Genomic DNA, 19,855 nt, shown 5'->3' with positions numbered 1-19,855 from the left:
GAATGAAACATAGGAAAATGTGCCTTGTCATAAATGTGAAAAATTAATGTATAGCATGCTTTTTACAGTAAGCACTAATTTCTATTGAAATTACACTACTAGGCCAGACTAGGCCTCTTACATCTTTCTTTCTTTCTTTCTTTCTTTCTTTCTTTCTTTCTTTCTTTCTTTCTTTCAGTTGATTTTCTTCTTTAATAATCAAATGCTTTTAGGAAATGCTGAACTATGAAATATTATTTGATAAATCATTCACACTTGACTTGTTTAAATGTGTCATCGCTGTAGAATGTGCTGACTTTAAAATGTATTTCTTCTTCTACTGAGCTACATGTTCTCATCGTATTTAGTTAGTTCCTAGCTGCCACATATTCATGATGCTGAATAGTATATTAGAACAATAATGCTTGCATAAAGACATGAATCTCATGACTTAATCACATAGGTTACAACTAAAATAATTCTGCCTTCAGAATAGTTCATTGTAGTGCAGTGGAATACTGAATAGCTAATAATTTAGACTGCAGGGTTCTCATGGGAACTCAGAGTAGAGCTAACGCACATGAATGTTTAGCAACTAAGTTGACACTTGTAGATAGCACCTTGCCGACTTCGTACATTTACTGTTGTAATGAAGGAAGAAGCTACAGCAGACCATCGGACAATCCTTCCTCATTGGCTTAAGATGACCTTACACCAGCATGGATTGTTATACATGTTCTTGTGTTCATAATGTGCGTGTTCCTAGGTAGAATTAAGTCAGTGCAGTCCAGACTGGTCCAGGCCATTCTTCTGTGACCGTCCCTTCTTCCTGAGTACTTTTTAGCTGATTCACTGTGAGCTACTTTTGATAGTGATTTCTGCCACCTACTACTTTGTGGGTGTCTATTTTCTTTAACGGTTATGACTACTGTTGAGACTATTTTCTTAGCTTAACTTTGAACAATTGCTACTGCGACTGTTTGCTGATGCTGAATTGAGAGAAGGGACTTGGGCTAGTTTCTAGAACTACTCTTCATGAGGAGTTTGATTTCAATTTGATTCTACTTTAAAGCCAAACTCTCATCATTGTCTGAACTATAATGACACTGATGATGCTTATTGAGATGTTTTCGATTGATGTTCCAAAGATCCATTGCAGAGAAGAAGATTTTGGTGCAGAGCTGGAGACCCCTATTGAAAGTCATGGTTTGAACTGATTAAATTAAAGACCATTTCAACGCCTGCAGTGCCTTCTTTTCAGTATTTATGTGAGAATATTTACACAGGTTACAGCACAATACCATATTCAGATCCAAAGGTATTCTGAATATATTCACTGCATAGATGCCTGGACAACCATTAATAAAAACGTCACAGTTAAAAAGCCAGTCAAAAGAAAACAACCTCTGCCTGAAATGCATTCCTTGCTTCCTTCCGTGGAAAATCTATTATCCATGTGGACACTGGAAGGAGCTGTTCATTCAGGATTGAATCTTGGTATGTTTTGACTAAAACTGCCTTTTCAGCACTAAATTACCATGGTGATACAAGGTTCCAACTTCTGCCTCAAGGGGGTTATTATGGAGACACATGCTGCTTCAATTCCTTCTTCATATGGAAATAACAAAAGGCTTAGGGCCCGATTACAAGTTTGGTGGTCTAGGAGCAGGCCTGTATTGCCGCCGCCTGCTCCCAAACCTGTGTGGGCACTGCCCGCCTGATTGCAATTTTTACGGTCACTGGCAAGCGGTTCTTCGGTGGTCCTATGGCGGTGCCTCTGAAGTAGGCACCACAATGGGAGTGTCAAAGACAGTGCCTACATGGCATGGACTGGTGCAGCCCATGCTGTGTAGGTACTGGGGTGCATGCACACAGAAGGGTACAACATGTGCCCCCCTGTATGCACCCCACGGCCCTGAGGTAACATCTTTGTTGCCATTCTGTGGATTCTTTTCTGCATTAGAGTAGGTAAACAACTTTGGGCCCGATTTCGATGTCGGACGGACCTGAGTCTGTCCGACATCGATTCGGTACTGGGACCGACTGACCTCCTGTTGGTGGTCCCAACCCAGCAATTAGGATGCGAACGATCACTGTTCAGTCACACTCCTATTCTTTACAATGGGAGCATACATTCCGACCGGAATGCATGCTCTCATTGTAAAGAGAAGAGGTGCAGTTCATCCTTGCACCCTGTGACAGGCACCTCAAGGTGCTTGTCACGGGGTACAGGGATCCTCAGGGAGGCACCTTAGGTGCCCCCTCGGCCTCTAACCGGAGGCCATGCACCCATGGGGGCCCTGCTGGTGGCCCCCAAAGTCTACTTCCGACAGCCTTTCTGTGTCGGACAGGCTGGCACAGAAATGCTGTCGGAATCCGACATTGTAATCCCTCTGGCAGAATGCGCTACCCTTGGGATGACTGGAGGTTTTCCAAATGGGAGACAGGCTTTCCGAGCCAGTCAGAAGCCATTCGGAAATCCAGTTCGGATTCCTTTCCAACCGACTCCATCCAAATGGGTCGGTTGGAAATGAATCTGAACCGCTGATTACGATGCTGTAGGAACGGCTCCGCCCAAGGCTTAGAGTTGTTTACTATGGCATCGGAATCAGCCCCTTTGTCAGAGAAAGATAATGCAAATAATCATGGGAGCTATCAGAAGTATGGAGAATTTGTGTCAGGTGTCCATCTGCATTCCACTGACCTATTTCATCACGTCAAGCCCTCTGTTTCATTCAGTAAAATTCAATGGCCAAAGAGTAAGTTGATCCTAACATATTGCGCACCATACATTGAAGAGAAATATGTGGATTTGTAGGGTGGATACCAGTCAATTAGTGCTGGTTCAGTGGACTAATGCAGCTTACTAAAAGGATCCATATTTGACCCCATGGTCACTGGTTCGAATCATGGCAGACCTACTCAGCCTTTCATTATTCCAACGTTGAAGAAATGGATACCATTAAGTTGGACAACAAACATTTTTGTCTGACAATAGGCCAAGAGACCCGCACAGGTAAATGTGCACACAACAAACAAGCCTGTTTTGTTACGTATTTCTTTAGCATTGTGGGCAAACCAATTGGTTGTAGTCCCTCATCTGCAATGTGAGTATGACTCCTTACCCGAATCTAAAAGTTAAAGATAATCAAGTCTTAAAATGTGACCGAGTATCATAAAAGGAAGCTGTAAGGTTTGAGGAAAATCAGAATGGGGTGCATTTGGTTAGGAATTTTCATAAGTAATTTAACACTATTACAAGGGCGGAGCTAAATGCTGTACCCTGTGCAAACACGTGTTTGCACAGGGATCGGAATTACGAGTTGTGTGATAATTATCGCATCAGCCAATACTTATAGGGGGCAAAATGCCCTGCATTGACCAGTACATGCAGATTTTAGTGCAGTAAGCACCAAAATCCACACATTATTACCCACAAACTTGTAATCAGGAGTTATTTATTGCACCTGATGAAATCTGAAACTGCAAATTTAATAAGGTGTGATAAATATCACACGCTTTATAAGGCCTCTCGTAATGAGGGCCTACATGTGGCAGTGTATATATACCCTTCTGTTTTTTTGTGTTTTCCTAGCTATGTGATTGGTTGAGACGCAGCTTTTAAAGGTGGCACATCACATAGTGTGCGCCACGAGAAAATGCACATTCACTCACTACTAGGTGAGGTGATGGAGGAAATGCCCTCTGTAACTTCTAAATCCAGAATCAAATTGTAGACAATACCCAGTAGGCGTAGCTAGTCTGCCAATTTGTATATTTCACCATCTTATCTCAGACTTAATGAGCACATGACATCCACAATGTCTTTCCTTACATTCGTTGTTTCTGATTTCCCAGTCACAATGATTCTCTTTTTCGTTTACAAACTCCTGTAGGAATCTCTAGCAATACTTGAACTACTCATTGTCTCCCAAACCTCCCTAGTCTCACACGTCACATCTAAGGTGTTGTGCAATGATTCAATGATTTTCAATTTTAGTATTGCTCTTCGAAAAAAAATTGGGGTTTTTTTGTGACTTTTTGTTACCCCTTTGAGGAATTTTATTGCCTCTAATATAGGCCATAGACTTCCAGACAATTAACCTGTGCGTAAATTACAATTGATAAATCTCATACATTTTGCATAAAAACCTTCACACTTTTATTTGAATGAATAGGCACTGTATGGGATTGTTTTTAATTTGCTCATATGCTATTATCATTCTGGAGGCATAGACCCAGGAAATCAGACAACAGAAATCAGATGTGATCTCACTTTCCATGACAGCAAAGTGTTTTCTTTCATATTAGTTTTCACTATATATACAGGCTTTATTTCACGCAGGTGGTGGTGCAACCAGAGAGACTTTCCCAGACAAATGTCTAACGCTTATGCTCACTTTTTTATAGTGCCAAAATGTTCCCAAATTCTTCACTTGTTTCAGAAAATATATAGGGACCGATGGGCAAAGCCATTTGGATGTTTAAGGTAATTATACATGAGCAAATATCTCGAGTTTAAAATGCAAATTCATCTTTGAAATTCACTAAATGTGAATTTACCCTCTTTAAGAGACTTACTTAGGTTTAATATCCTCCCAAGCCGATGTAAGATTACCCGTGAATGAATAGGGACGTTCTAGGCCAGGACTGCAAAGTTTGTGTGTACCCACAAGCTCATGAACGTGGTACTTGCAAACTGCTGATTTAGATTTGCTCCTAAGAAAGAAAACAGTAAGTCTCCTTGCAGGGCCTGAACAGGAAGGGAACATCCCTGAAAATGGGTGGAGTTGTGAGGGAAGACCCCGCATACAATTGCACACCCCAACCGGAAACCTTGGCTCGACCGGCCACCTGCTCGCCCACACCCGAACAGCCAGAGCTGGCGGGGTGCTTTCTCATCCCCGGCTCCTAAAGCCTGGAACGACCTCTCCCTGACATCAGAGCCACCTGCTCAGTCCTCAAACTTCGCAAGAAACTAACAATTTGGACTTTCTATTCGTCCCCTGTCAGAGCCAACATAGCCCATACTTTGTAGCGCCTGGATACCCAGAGAGGTGTACACTAAACAAATCCCCATAATATAACATGGCGCAACAAGGGTTTCTTTCCTCTCAGAGGGATGTTTTCCACATGGAGAAAAAAGTTAAAAAGACAAATTGAATTAATCTGAAGGCATTTTCACAAGCACGATTTGTAACTACAAATATGTAGACAGAATTGCTTTTGCATGGGCGTAAGTGGGAACACAACACACTTTTCCACCAGTTCTCTTGTAATTCTAAAACATATTAAATCTTTACGCGCGGAATAAACCTGGGGGGGGAGGGGGGGCACTGTCCAGATTTATTATTTGAAGAATTAAAAACAATCATGTTCATGGAAAGGGTCCGAAGTCACCGGCAGCACGCATGCTGCAATGGACATGAGGAGCCGCATGCTTTGTCAGCTCTGACACGTACACACCTTCACTCGGCCGCAAATAAAAACCCCATTTTCATCTCATTTCGTTTCTCAGCCGCTCTAAAAACTCAGCAAGGCCCCGAGTGCTTCTGTCTTTTCCTCCGGCCCGCCCATTCCCGCGTACATCCCGGGGAGACTGAAATGACATGCACTGTTAGCGACGCCGGCATGCCCAGGACGGCGGCGTGTGATTTAAGGAGTAAAGCCACGGGGAAACATGCATTTATTCAAGCTAGCGGTAAGCAGCAGCCTTCCGTCATTTCGCCTTTCAGTTTGTGTGATGCCCCTTCCCCCATTTCCTCTGCATCCTCTGTTCATCCAATCAACGTGGGAGATACTGAAGCTTCACAAAATGGTACCTCAATCTCTGTAATGTGGGGCAATAGTGATAGCGTAATGTACCTATTGCAGTGCAAGAGGCTAAGATGTTAATTTAATGTACACGACATAACGCAACCAGGGCTGTGGCTGAACAGAAATGTTATGTCATGTTACATTAGCGCAGCATTTTACTTCCGGTAGTGCTGTAACTCGATGGCCAGTCATTGTGGTCTGATCACATTGTATTGGGTTTTGTACATATTGTTTATTTTGTGGGCTCAAGTTTTGGTTTATGAAATTAGGAAAATACCTTATAATCATACATAACCCGAAAAAAGGTGGCAGCAGGACTATGGCTCAAGGGCAAAAAGACTCTGGGCCATATTTATGGTAAGGCGCGCAGCGCAGCAAGCCGCCTTGCTGCGCTGTGTGACTGGGAGATGGCAGGAATGCACTGCATTTAAAAGAATACAGCACATGCCTGCCTTTGTCCCTGTGCTTGTGCTGTTTTGGCTGCCTAGCACCAACGCAGGCACCCCTGCACCATGGTGCTAGGGTGCCTGCATTGTAAGCAGGATTGATTTTGTGCAGGAAGGAGACCTTACTGCACAAAAACAATCCCCGAGGGCTTTTCCTTTTTCTATGCACATAGAAAGGAAAGAGGAAGTAACGGGGAGAAATAAAGATGTTTCTCCTCGTTACTCTTTACCGGGGCAAGCTTAACATTTTGTAGTATTCCCAGGTCTACCACTTTTGGTAAGTCTAGGACTGTCTCAAAAGCCATGAATGTTGATTGGGAACACCTATTGCAACGCCCATGGAATGCCTCCGTGGTGCACAGTAATGCAAGGCAGCGATTTGCACTACGTTGCCTTACTCTGGATTTATGAAGCCACTCCGGGCCATACTAAGTGGCCTCGCATGGCTTCATAAATCCCATTTTGGGCTTGCTTCATGTTGTGTGGTGCAAGCACGACACAACCCCACTCCTAAATATGTTTCAATGTATTTAAAGACACAGACTCATGCAGACATAATACTTATGTATGTGTTATAGGTTGGCCGAAGGGATACTCCATTACAAATGTTACAGATATCCCATATTGTCCACCATATTGCAAGAGCATTATATCTTATGGCACTTGCAATATGGTAGACTGGATATCCGTCACGTTTGTGATGGAGTACTCTCTGCCAAACTCAAAATCACGCCCATAGACTTCAAGAACAAGGACATGTGGGGATTGCATAAACAAATATTTATTGTGTGGCACAAAAGGGGCTAGTAAGAGGTGAAAAAGGAGAAAGGGATGTGGGTGGAATTGAAGAGTGGATAGTGTAAAAGAGACTTAGCAGAACATACAATACAATCAAAATGGAGACCGAAAAAGTCACTGCTACAAACTAATCGTGCATTCCAAATCGCCTACTTGATTTTGGACCGGACCAACTTAAACCGAGAAGGAACTATTGCGCATCAACATGTGGGCGGGCCACAAAAAGCCAAACACAGGACCCAAATCATATCAAATATTGGCACGTGGATAAGGATTGTATAGATAATACTCACAGGCTGCTAAACAAATAGGATCTAACATCAATTCGGTGTGAATGTGGACGGTTACTGATCTCCAGTGTCTTAAAATGCAAACTTTTGCATCAGCCAGTGATGGTGACAAACATCAGCACCATTGGGAAGAGGTTCCTTCTAAATCCTTAACATCAGTCAGCATTGTTAATCTGGCAGATGGTTGAAAAACTATAGCACTGAAACTAAACGGCGTTCACCAGATCGTAGACTAATAGTGCCCTTAACTGTCCTGCACCTCCAATGAGAGGCATCCATGCTGCTCTCTACCTCATCAGAGTGTGTACCAATTTTGCAATATCTTGAAATATGTGGGCTGAGTCTAGCCACTTTTAAGTACCGGTCATGCTGTTTTTTAAGGGCAATACCCACTCTCAATACCCATCTTTACAACCTATACTCATCTCCAGAAAGATAGGTGCAGAGCCGACTGTCGGGCAAAATCATTTTTTTGTTTTAGGTATCAAAGGTTTTAAATTATTTAATATCATTCTACTCAAGCCTCTATTTACCAATGTCCCAGATTGTCAAATTTGCCCATATGCAGTTTGAAAACTTATCTGACTATTAAGGATCTTGAAGCTAGCCTTGATGGATAAATCGGGGTTTGTCAAGGTAAATATGATGTCATCAGCCTACGGAATGCCCTAAATACACCTGCTGGGGTGTCTACACAAGTAATATATGGGGCCTATCGGACAGCAACCAAAAGCAACTCCATATCAAATAGAACAATATGGTGGAAAATAGTTAACCTTGTCTGGTATCTCTGCGAATAGGGAAAGTGTCAGACATGAACCCACCGCAGTTAATTTGAGCTGAATGGTCTGCATAGTGCCCTTTGTGCTCTAGAAATGATGATAATTGGCTAAGCCTGCTGTTTTCATGATTTTGAAGAGAAGCCACCGGTATACACAGCCAAATGCTTTTCTGAATCAAGCGAAATGAACACTACAGGGGATATTTACTTACAATTCACAAAGTGCAGCAAGGCAGTGGCTGCACTGCATTGCATGAGTGGAAGAGCCCTGAAAACCACATCTCAACTAAGATATGGCTCTCCTCAGCTCTCTCCTCGTCCTAGTGCAATAATAGCTGCCTAGCGCCAATGCAGGCATTCTTGCACCATGGTCCAAGCGCTGCCTGTGTTAAAGGCAGGTTTGTTTATGAGCAGAAAGGGATTCCTTGCTGCACAAAAAAATTCTTAAATACATTTTTCTCTTTCTATATGTGCTGCAGCTTACAGCACACATAGAAAGAGGAAGTAAGGAAGAGAAATCCATATATTTCTCCTAGCTACACCTGGTTTAAGGAAATGTAGCATTTTTATGCATTCCCATGTTATACAAGTCTTTTAAATCTGGGAATGTGCCAAAATCCATGGATGGATGCATGGGAACGTCCATGGTCCACCCATGTAACGCCTCCATGATGAAAAGTAACGTACGGCAGCACTGTGCACTGTCTTGTGTTACTTGTTATTTACTAAACACTGTGCACTGTCTTGTGTTACTTGTTATTTACTAAACAATGCAAACCTGCGCAAGGTGACTTTACGTGGCTTAAAAAATGCCAAAAAAGGTTTTGCATTGAGGCTGCACCATAAAAGTGACTCAGCCCAGACACAAAACCCTTGTAGATGTGCCACTATGTGTATGGAGTCGCCCCTTTCCGGCCTTGTAATTTTATCAACGGTGTGGAAATGGTTTTAGAATGAGCACAAATGCTTTCTGAATCCTGAATAAGGGCAGGAATTCTATTCAGTTGCTGATTTGCTAGTAACTTGGCCAGGAACTTTATCAGCATTTCAAAGAAAGATGGGACAGTAGCAGGTATGCATTGTTTTGAGATGAGCCATATTGTTCCATAAAGTAGAACCCGCTTGTGAAGAAAATGCTCCTAATCAAGCGCATGAAAAAACCTTCCACTTTAAAGGACATTTCACCTCTCCATGCTGACACGTTTTAAATATTTGGCTAAATAATGCTGTTTGGGGAAGGCTAAAACCCTGGGTCATGTGCTGTTGTATGCCACATTACATGTTGATGGCCCTCAAAGTATGGACAAAGTCCAGTGCTCAGGGTTTCAAATGAATAAGCAAATGATCGCAGATCAACTGTATGCAAACATACCCCATGACAGTTCATTGTAAAAAACCTTAAGTAGATTCAGCCCATTGGCAAGTGGCCAAGTTCTAAGCCATGCTAAAAAGGAGTCCAATGATGCATGCCCAAACATTATATCTTTACCTGAACCACATTTGCAACCCTACCATCTGCCACTAGAATGCCCGCTTTCCACTACAGTGGAAGACACTTCTAGGAAGACAAAGCACAGGTACCCTTAAGACTTCAGGGAAAACTAGTTGTCACAGATTAAATATTGGGTGGGGGGTAGCAGAAATTAGGAAGTGGGGAACCAATACAGCTCGGTTGCCTAAAGGTAACGGATTTACCGCTAAATTGCAGTGAGAATTTATGTTCTTGGTTCATAAAAATACATTGCAAAATATGTGCCATGCTTGACAAATGCATTCATCTGCCAATTGCTATTGACCTAAAGCACTGTACTGACACCAATGCACATACTTTTATGAAATGGAGGGTGTTGGTTTTATTGCTTTATGTCTTCTATACACCGATGTGCCAGTCGGCTTACTTTCCTCAAAGGGACTGATAGATAAAGGGAAAATGATGGTGCTAGAGAAGAACAGGGGGTGAGGAAAATCAACTGGGAGGATTGGAAAGCTGGAAAGGTGGCAAGGAAAAAAAGTATGACACTAGAGGGTAAAGTGGTGCACCCCTATTTCTCTAATCCCTCAGGTTGAATAAAGCGGTCAGCCAAATTCATGTGTGTTAAGGTTATTGCTATTCAACCATAAAAAGAGGGAGCGGGGATTTATTTTTATAAAGTACTGGCTGTGGATTACTGGATGTGGTTCCCATGTATTATTTCAAATATCAATGCCAAAACAGAATTTGGCTGAAAGTAATAGCCTGAATTCTATAAAGACTACAGGTGGCAATCATACTAATGATAAAGGAAATGGTAGAGCATTTGCCCTGCTCCATATATTTCAAACCTTAAGGAAAACAACCATGGATGTCAGTTCACCGAAATGCCAAGGGTAGCGGAAGTGACATCACACTCCCTTTGACCTCCGCATTCAGTAGCACACACATACTTACACATACACACAAATTCACACATATACACTCTCTCGCACTCACACAAACATATTTTCACCCACAAGCACACACACAACATACATTTAAAAGCATTGTTTACTTACCTCAGCTGCAATGGAAGGGCATATTCCAGCTTATTGTACTCCATTTTTATTACACTATTAATGAATAATATATTTTATTTATTCCCGATTAGTGTAATAGGAAATTGACAGAAAATAAAGAGAGTAGAACCCCAGCTGCCCCTGTGTTCCTGGCTCAGAATTTGCCACGTCTGAGGCCAGGGGTCACAAAGTCAGTGCTAGGGGTAGCAAAGGGCAAGTCAGAGATCACAGTTGCAACCCCTGGCAACCCCTAAATGACGTCTTGAAAACAATGGTGAGGTAGAGAAAATGTTGAATAAGCTGAAGAGTTGACTTGCGAGTTTCCTTTTAAATTGCTCGCCTTTCGAAATTAACTACACCTATCAAGTACCAGCTTTATAAAACAACAGCAGTTCCGTATGTTGATCTGCTGTCAACATCCTTTTGGATCTATGGACTATAATAAGGTATCTTGAAATGGGATACCAACATGTTTGGGAGCACACCATGCACACTTCTCCTGTGGCCAGACTAATCAGCAACCTTGCAAGGTGCATGAGATGATTTCCGATGGCCTCGATGAAAAGACATGTTCCACCCATGCCCTGCTCGTAGGACACGTTTGATGATTCAACGGGGGATCTGACCCCCCTCTCAGCTACTGGGTACCTAAGCAGCTGCATTGCATTGGTTTGCCGCCTTGCAAACACAAGCCAAAGCAGCAGCTGAGTATTTAGTGAAATTTAGGACACATGCCAGAAAATTGGGTTATTTAGCTGCATTTAGATGTTACCTGTATGTTTCGCATGATGTTCTCAATAACCCATCATCAGAGAGTTCGAATCCCAGAATGTACAAGCCAAATTCACAAAACATTTTGTCATGGTTAAGTGAAATTTAAACCTAGAAATTCAGTGTATGTTAAGATACTCTTGGAAATTCAGGATCAAAGAATTCAGGAATAATCACGGCGCACGTCACAACTACTCACAGCAAGGTATTTATGTATTGATCGCTTACGTTTTTATTGAGGATAAAGAAAGGACCGAAAAAGAGGTCTGATTCGACGAAAACGTAGAAATGGCCAAACCTCCTGAGGTTCCAGGAATCCAAAAAAGGCATAGAGCTTCTATAGCAATGCCAAAGAAAGCAGTGCACCCATCCTTGAATATTGATGAGACTATCAGCCTCCAACGTGATGTATAGCCACTGGGAGTTTGAGGTTTAAACGATGGAGGACCTATTTGAATGGCATATTGATCAAATGTACAGATAGACATAAATCCTGATAGGGAAACCCCCGGATTGAGTAGATGTGTGTAACTAACTCATTGTAAACTGTAGCTGTACAAGACAGATGTGAGCACGCTGATCATAGGATCCCTAAGGGATATTGTGACATGCACCCAGGTTTAAGCACAACTTCTTCTTCTAATACTAGGATTCAGTTACATATGTGTTATTAACGCACAGTAAATGATGGGAGGAAGAATGCATCTTGTACATGTTCAAATTCTGGCACAGCAGTGGGGGGCTATGGCTACATAATACACGAATATGTAATGTGTTCTATGTCTTGAAATAGAAAGTTCTGACAGTAGATGTTGATTAAAAGAAAAATATGAGTGTTTAGGGGTATAATTAATTAGAAAGAATGCCTTATCCTCCAGGCAAAACTTTAAGAGTTTTTGCTATATCTTTCAGGTATGACATCCAAATTCATAGTTTAATTAAGAACAGACAGTGCATATTAGGATCAGATGACATAATTTGATGAAGGAACATACAGGCACATGCATCAAAAGAAAACCGGTCGTAAACGGGCAGATTCTCAGAATCTGCCCCTTTGCGACCGGTATTTTTGCATTTGGGATGCATCATCCCAAATGCAAAAATCGCAATTTAAGTAATCTCTAAATTACGATTACTTAAAGTGCGATTGCATTTAAGGAATCGCAAATTGAGATTCCTTAAATGCAATGCATTAAAGTAAAATAATTAGCGATTTCGCTAATAGGAGTCGCAAACTACCATCAATTTGTACTTGATGGTAATTTGCAAAAACTTTGAAAAATGCACTAATGTGCATTTTTCAAAGTTCCATTTTACACACACACGCCCTAGGGGCATGTGTGTATGCAAGATGTACTCATATCCAGATTTCAGGGGTGCAACAGGGTGTTCTTTTGACACCCTTGAAACTGCATGCGCAATTTGCGAGAACCTATTGGGTACTCGCAAATTGCGAAAGCAATTCCCATTCATTCCTATGGGCCTCAAGGCCCGTAGCAATGAATGGGAAGACATTCCTTAATTGCGACTCGCAATTTGCGAGTCGCAATTAAGGAATATTTAGAAATCACTATTGTTTTAGCAATTTCTACATGCATAGGCTTTTGCGATTCCTTAATTGCGATTCCTTAATAATCGCAAATAAGGAATCGCAAAAGTCTACCTTGATGCATGTACCTGATAGTGGTGCTAGTGATTTATACTCAGGGTCTCTGGAACTACATGATTTTTTATGCATTTTCCGTGTAATTTTGGATTCGTTGTACTTGCCGCAAATTCCATTACCTTCTGCATATTTGCAAATTTTAACATAAAAATGTGTTTCGTCAACAAAAATAGCATCAAAAGTTACTAAAAACACTGCGATAACGTTTCCTGCACAGTGGGGGCTATTTGCCGCACATAGATAGTCACCTTTCAGTTGCTGGTTGCTTCTTTAGGTTTTAAACTGGATACTAATTTGGCAATGCCCTTGCCGAGACAATATTCACGTGTAAAAATGACAAAATGGTGAAGTAATGCTGCCCAAAGATGTCCTGCATTATTCCAAGTATAATTAGTCTTTTTTGCTGCATAATTTAGTACAGTCTGCTGCATATTTTGGTCCTTCCCTGCTGCATAATTCTCATTAATATGCAGCAGTTTTAAGTTGCATTTCTGTTGGATGCTCCGTTTTTTACAAACCCTTTTACAATATACTATTTCTTGTGGTCCTTTCTGACCCAGTCCATCACTGACCTGCATTTGACAATAAATATTAACATAATTAAACCCCGTTAAGAGTATAAGAGGATTTATTCAGAGCTTCTGAACATGTTCATCCACCAGCTTCCTGCTTTAGTTAAGCGTACAGATTTGAGCTTTAGATGCAAGAATACTTGATCTGGTTTATTAGGGTAGGTATAGGTTCCTATGTCTTCATGGGCACAAAATACTCTTGCTCCCATAAATCTCAACATTATGTTTCATAAGGAGGCGACATTGTCAAAATATGGGATCCTACATGAAGTGTATTTTGGATTTGTTGATGGGCAGTCAGATTTCCAAGAAGGTGGGCTCCTCTCCGATTTTTTCCTGTGGACAAATATGCAGATGTAGCATACATTAATGCTTACGTTATTCCGCAAATAACAGAACTCTGTATTCAAAACTACTATGCACAGAAATGATGCTTCCACAATTGTAGCAACTTAGAGTAAGGGCTTGATTTAGAGTTTGGTAGACATGGTACCCTGTTCTCCAAACAGATATTCTGCCCGCTCTATTTAGAATGAGGCGGACCACTATGTTTTGATTACAGTGCCCCACTGGCTTTACCAGCAACTCAACACCCATAGCCCGATCTAGTTGTAGCAGTCAATGTGTAGGTGTGTAGGTGCTGCAGACTATCCATCTTAGTTATAGTGAAAGATCTGATGTACATTTTCAGTTTAAACTGCTAGGGAAAGCCTAGAGGTCCTGGACCGAAAAAAACTCAATTCAAAATTACCCTCATACCCTGACAGAAAACTCCAAGGGTCATTCTTTTTTTTGTTTTTCAAAAATAAACTTCTGATTTAGGAGCTTGTTAGGTCTCGCCTGACCCAGCGCATGTGCTGGTCTGGCGAGACATTTAGTAGGTGGGTTTAGAAAGTGCTACCCACATGTTTGTGCTGGCGACAAGCTATAGTGCACGATGGCGAGCACGCGCACAGCTGCTCCCCGCATTCCCCCCTCCCACCTCGCCCAGCCATCTACCTTTCCTGCACCAGCCTTCAGCACCATACCCCTCCCCCCGCTGCTGCGTGCGCATCCCTAGCGTGCGACATCACGATCACTTTCGCTTTTACAGTGATCGTGATCGCGATGAGGGATTGTCAGTGTCTTTCTCCCCGAGAAGACATTAGTGAATTAGTTCTGGAAGCAAACACACTTCATTTCATTGGTTGCTTGTGCAAGCTGTTATTTCCGTCCCAAAGACAGCAAGCATTAAACAAAATACTAAAAGCTCTGTCAGCCTAAATCCACATTGGGTCTGAGACTTAAACCCTTGTTTTGTTGAAGAGAGCAACTTTCTGGCTATGCACACGGCTGCACCCTGCCTCTGAAAAAAACGTTAGCTAAGATTTGCACCCTCCCCCTCCAGAAATGGAGACCATTTGAAAAGTGGACTGTAATCGGTGTTTTTTTAAGGATCACATTGAGAGAAGAGGCTGCTCGCAGCCATTTTCATTGCATGGCTGGTTCCCCTCTGTCTCTCCTCTTCTCCCCTCCCTTCTCTCGCTGTCTGCTCCTCCCCCCCATTTGCAGTTCGCTGCACTGTTACTGATTTTGCCTGCTCTCTCCGTGAAAAGGAGCAGTTCACTTCCTGGCTTGAAAGAGCAAGCCTGCAAGAAGAGAAGGAGGAGCATTTGGCTCAGCCCCCCCCCCAATTGCTGTCATTCATGAAACAAATTCTGTGCCTCCTTGTACCTCCTAACGCCTCGCTAAAATGCCTGGGAAGTTTGGCAAGTCAACGATGCAACTACAAATGCACGCCTGAAATATACAGTTTATTTTGACTGTGTCGTAACGTTTAAATTTAGCCAGAAAGCAGTAAGGCCGTCTCCCTATTATTCTCACAGACACCGAAGTAGTACCGGTACTACAGGTGAATAGCTCGTTCGCTCCTATTTTTCAACTTTGCTATTTAGTAATTTCTCAGCCTGTACTCTGCACATGGTTTTTTATATTCAATACCAATCAAAGTATTCTGCAATGATTACAACAAAGGAAAACATGACAAAGTAAGAAACAAAACACTGGGATGTTAGCATTGAAATTCAGCTTGCCTAGAAGTAAAAAGTTCATGTCATGAAACAAGTTGGCAACCGTTGGCCATTTTAAACACAGATCTACATTAGGTATCGTCGATCTGAACATAAATAATACACAGTTACTAACAATTGCATGTTCACATGTTAATGTCAATATAATGCAAACACATTTACTATAAAAACAAGCATTGGCATAGCCAATAGGTCTCGCCTTTGGGACCTTATAAGTGTTTAGCCATGCACAAGTTGATGTTGTTGCAGCAAGGATATTGTGCTGCATAACTAAATACTTATAAGGTCCCAAAAGCGAGACCTATTGGCTATGCCAATGCTTGTTTTTGAAAAGCAAACAAGTTTTTGAGTGAGCGCCTGTAATATAGCATCCACTCAGCAAACTTAAAGTCATGCATGTAGTGACCAATTAATGTTGTTAGTTCTACTCATTTTTTTCAATTACTTTTTTTATATCTTGTTTTATGTTATCGTTTTGTTAAGAGCATCGCTACCATTACAGGTTTCCTGTTAAGAAAGCAAAAGTAACAAGGTAGAAGCAATTGATTAAACCTAGAGCCAGGTTTTGAATTACATTGAACTAGCATATTTTCTCAAAAAACACATTTACGCCATTTTGCATTTGAAAAAATGCACATCTTTTTTTTTTTAAAGTCAAAGATTTTTTTTATTTCCTAAAACATTCATTAAGTGTCTTAATTTCGAGTCCGTTTTTACGCATTAGAAGCATGACACCCAATTTATGGTGTCCTTTTATTGAGAGAAAAATGAGGATTCTTATTAACAAGTATTATAGGAGAGTGAAGTTTACTCCATTCTCTTTGCTAAACAGATCAGTCTTTCTATTTGTAATTATTTTTTATATCATCCTTGTTGTAATATCAATGTGTTACGGCCACCTAAACATTTTTTAAACACCTACAAGTTTTTTATTGGTTTCCTCAGGACATTTTACAAGGTATTGTATACTGTGAATTAAAAACAAGTAAAAAACACATTACAGCTCTAATCATAGACATGTTCTACAGAAAGCTATCAACATAGGTCTAGAGGGAAAAGGTTCAAGGGGGAGAGATAACTCAGTCCCGTATATACAAGTTCAATTACCTCAAGGAGGTAACCCTAGATTTCCACTTAAAAGCCTCTACTCTAAAGGAAAGTAGAACTCTTGTTTTTTAGCAGACTCTCAACCACATACTTCTATGTGGCATGCTTCACCACTAAGTCTTCACCAGCTAAATTTTTCCGGTACCGAGCAGGCTCAACCCCACTTATGAGGAACACTAAATTTGGTAGTCTGTAGAATTTTAGACAAGGGTACTTGAAAAGAAAAAAAAGGGGAGGGAATTAAAAATGCTTACGGTTGCAGAATAATTTTGGTAATAATGATAAGCAGCACTGGCATTTTTAAAAACAAGCAATGTGGTGTATGGGATAGATTAATAGTCTCCATGCCCTCTGGCCTACATGTTTCAGCATGTTTTTTTTTTTGCAAAGGGTCTTCACACTTTCATAATGATTCTCCAAGTTCCACAATAGTTATTAGGAATAGATCACTTTTAATTGTATATGAATGTGAGACAGTGTTGCACACTTATAAAAATGAATACACACACTTATACCAATGCTGTCATGTTTTGTCCCACCAGCCTAATTGGATACTGGGTGGAAAAGTCACTGAAGGGACTGTAGAGATGCTTGGCCTTTATGCTCCAGCATCTCAAAACCAAATAAGTTATGACAGCGCCCCCACTCTCACCAGCTAGCCCCACATCTGTCACACAGATGTTCTGAGCCAGTTCAAAGAGAGTATTTATGGTGCAAGACCGCGGCCTTGAATTAGAGATATTAATAATAGTTTCTCTGCCGTGAATAACAAACCATAGTATCGAAAGCGAAAATTCCTGACAGGGCACTAGGCAGTTCCTAGGCATCTCTTGGTCTGTTCTTATTAACAAGCAACTTTTGTTTTGCCAGCATGTAGGAATCTCGCCTCCTTTTCATCTCACAGCTCTTCTGCTCTTCTCAGGACTTTGTCCCAAGTGCTTTCACCTCTGACGATCGTGCTGAGTTTTATTTCACCACTCTCTCGTTGCTCCTCAGCCTATAGATGTATCCCTTTGTATTTCCACGTACTTGGCAGATTTCGAGCTGCATTAATTCCTAACACCTGAATCAAAAGAACTGACATAAAACCACGAGAATAATACGCTTAACCCAAAGTAACTTTTATTAAAACAGACTGCCACTTCATCTCACTGTTATTTCCCAGAGGGCCCTGGGGTAGGCAAGGGATTACGTGTGTGTCAGCCTGACATATTTGAAAATGCAATATCCTTTCAAACTGCAATTTGCATGGCGCGAAAGCGAAACCCTGTTGAGAGGAGGTTAAGACAGATGATGAAAAGTGGAATGAAGAAAGAAAATGGAGCCCATCGCTGGTGCCTACTGGACGCTCTGCGAAATGGAGTTGAATGGATTTGAATACCAAACCTTGGCAGCCCTAAATCAATGTTTCAATATCCAATTGCATGGAGACATCCAATAGCTCGGTTCGAAATGTTACTTTTCTCTCTTAAACCTGATTTCACATTGAGAGATTAGTGCTCTCTCTGGCGGACACAAAGGCAGACCTGTGGTACTCACCGCAAATCTACCCAAAATTGCATATACTGCTAGAAAGCTCGTCTAGGCTGATATAGATGTTGGCTTAGAGAATCTGTTCACAATCTAGATCTGTTCCTGTTGGCCAATGTATACACATTCTCTTTTTCGACTCTAGGCAGAGCAACCCGCCTGTCAGAACTAGACTGAATCCAAACTAGCTCATGTCAAGGCAAAGAGCCTGAAGAAACTTGGTCTGGATAAGGTAAGCATATTGATCAGCAAGAAGTTATATGTGTGTCGAATGAGGAGTAAATGGTGGTCAGCAATTCGCTATCTGGGATTTTTGAGACATATGTTAAAAGCGAAATTACAAGTGCAAGAATACAGCAGTTATTTCTTTTAAATACATAACTTAGCATTTAAAAAACCGTACAAATTCACTGAAAAAACCATAGGTTTCACACACGTTATAGTTACGAATTAGCATTTAAAAAACCTTGCAAATTCACTTAAAAAAACAATGAAATTCCCCCGTTATAGTTACTGCAGGCAACTATAACTCACGCGACCGCAATCCTCTGCTGATGAAGTCAGATATTACATCACTGATGACATATGTGTCTTTATGAAAAATAAATATCTGTAATATATGTATAGCTAAAGATTAATGGAAGAAGACATGGGTAAATAAGTGTCTAAATACAGTGATGTAATATCTGACTTCATCAGCAGAGGATGCGGTCGCGTGAGTTATAGTTGCCTGCAGTAACTATAACGGGGGAATTTCATTGGTTTTTTACGAGTGAAATGTCCAGCTAACTATAACATGTGTGAAACCTATGGTTTTTTAAGTTAATTTGCAAGGTTTTTTAAATGCTAATTCGTAACTATAACGTGTGTGAAACCTATGGTTTTTTCAGTGAATATATATACCTACGACTGAAGCGTCAGGCTCTGATACAGGTTCGCTAACCAGCGACAATGAATCAGAAGACGGGGTTCCAAGAACTAGCAACCCGGATCTGACTAATGTACTTAGTCCCTCAGAAGAGCTCACTTTTTTAGTGACAGATCGTCTGCAGACCCTAAGACCACGGACCGGCAATGCAGCGAAAACACCCGGCAGAGACGAAATCGGCGCCGGAGAGAAAGGCGCAAACTCAGGAAGAGGGAGAGCAAAAAAACAACAATGGCGCAGGAGATAAAGAATGACCCAAAAACCATCGTCAATTTATCCGACGTAGTCCTTAACGAGGCAGAAACTCAACTGCTAGCCCTAGGACTATCCTATTGTCCTGAAAGTAACTTCAACTACGGTAAAACCCGAGTAGATATCTACAAATATATCAGGAAGTTGAAGCTGAAGAAATTCTTCAGGATAAAAAACAGCACTAAAACGACGGATAATACAAGCACTGAAATGACCAGCGTTTCAAATCTTTCTGCGTCCGATGCCACTACATTGCTTGCCTTACATGAATTGAATGATGAAAACGTTTTATCTGAAGCAGGTCTAAATGTTCATTC

Source organism: Triturus cristatus, chromosome 1_2, assembly GCF_964204655.1.
Source record: "Triturus cristatus chromosome 1_2, aTriCri1.1, whole genome shotgun sequence".
Taxonomy (NCBI): Eukaryota; Metazoa; Chordata; class Amphibia; order Caudata; family Salamandridae; genus Triturus; species Triturus cristatus.
The sequence above is the reverse complement of the archived record's forward strand: the minus strand, read 5'-3'. Positions refer to the sequence as shown.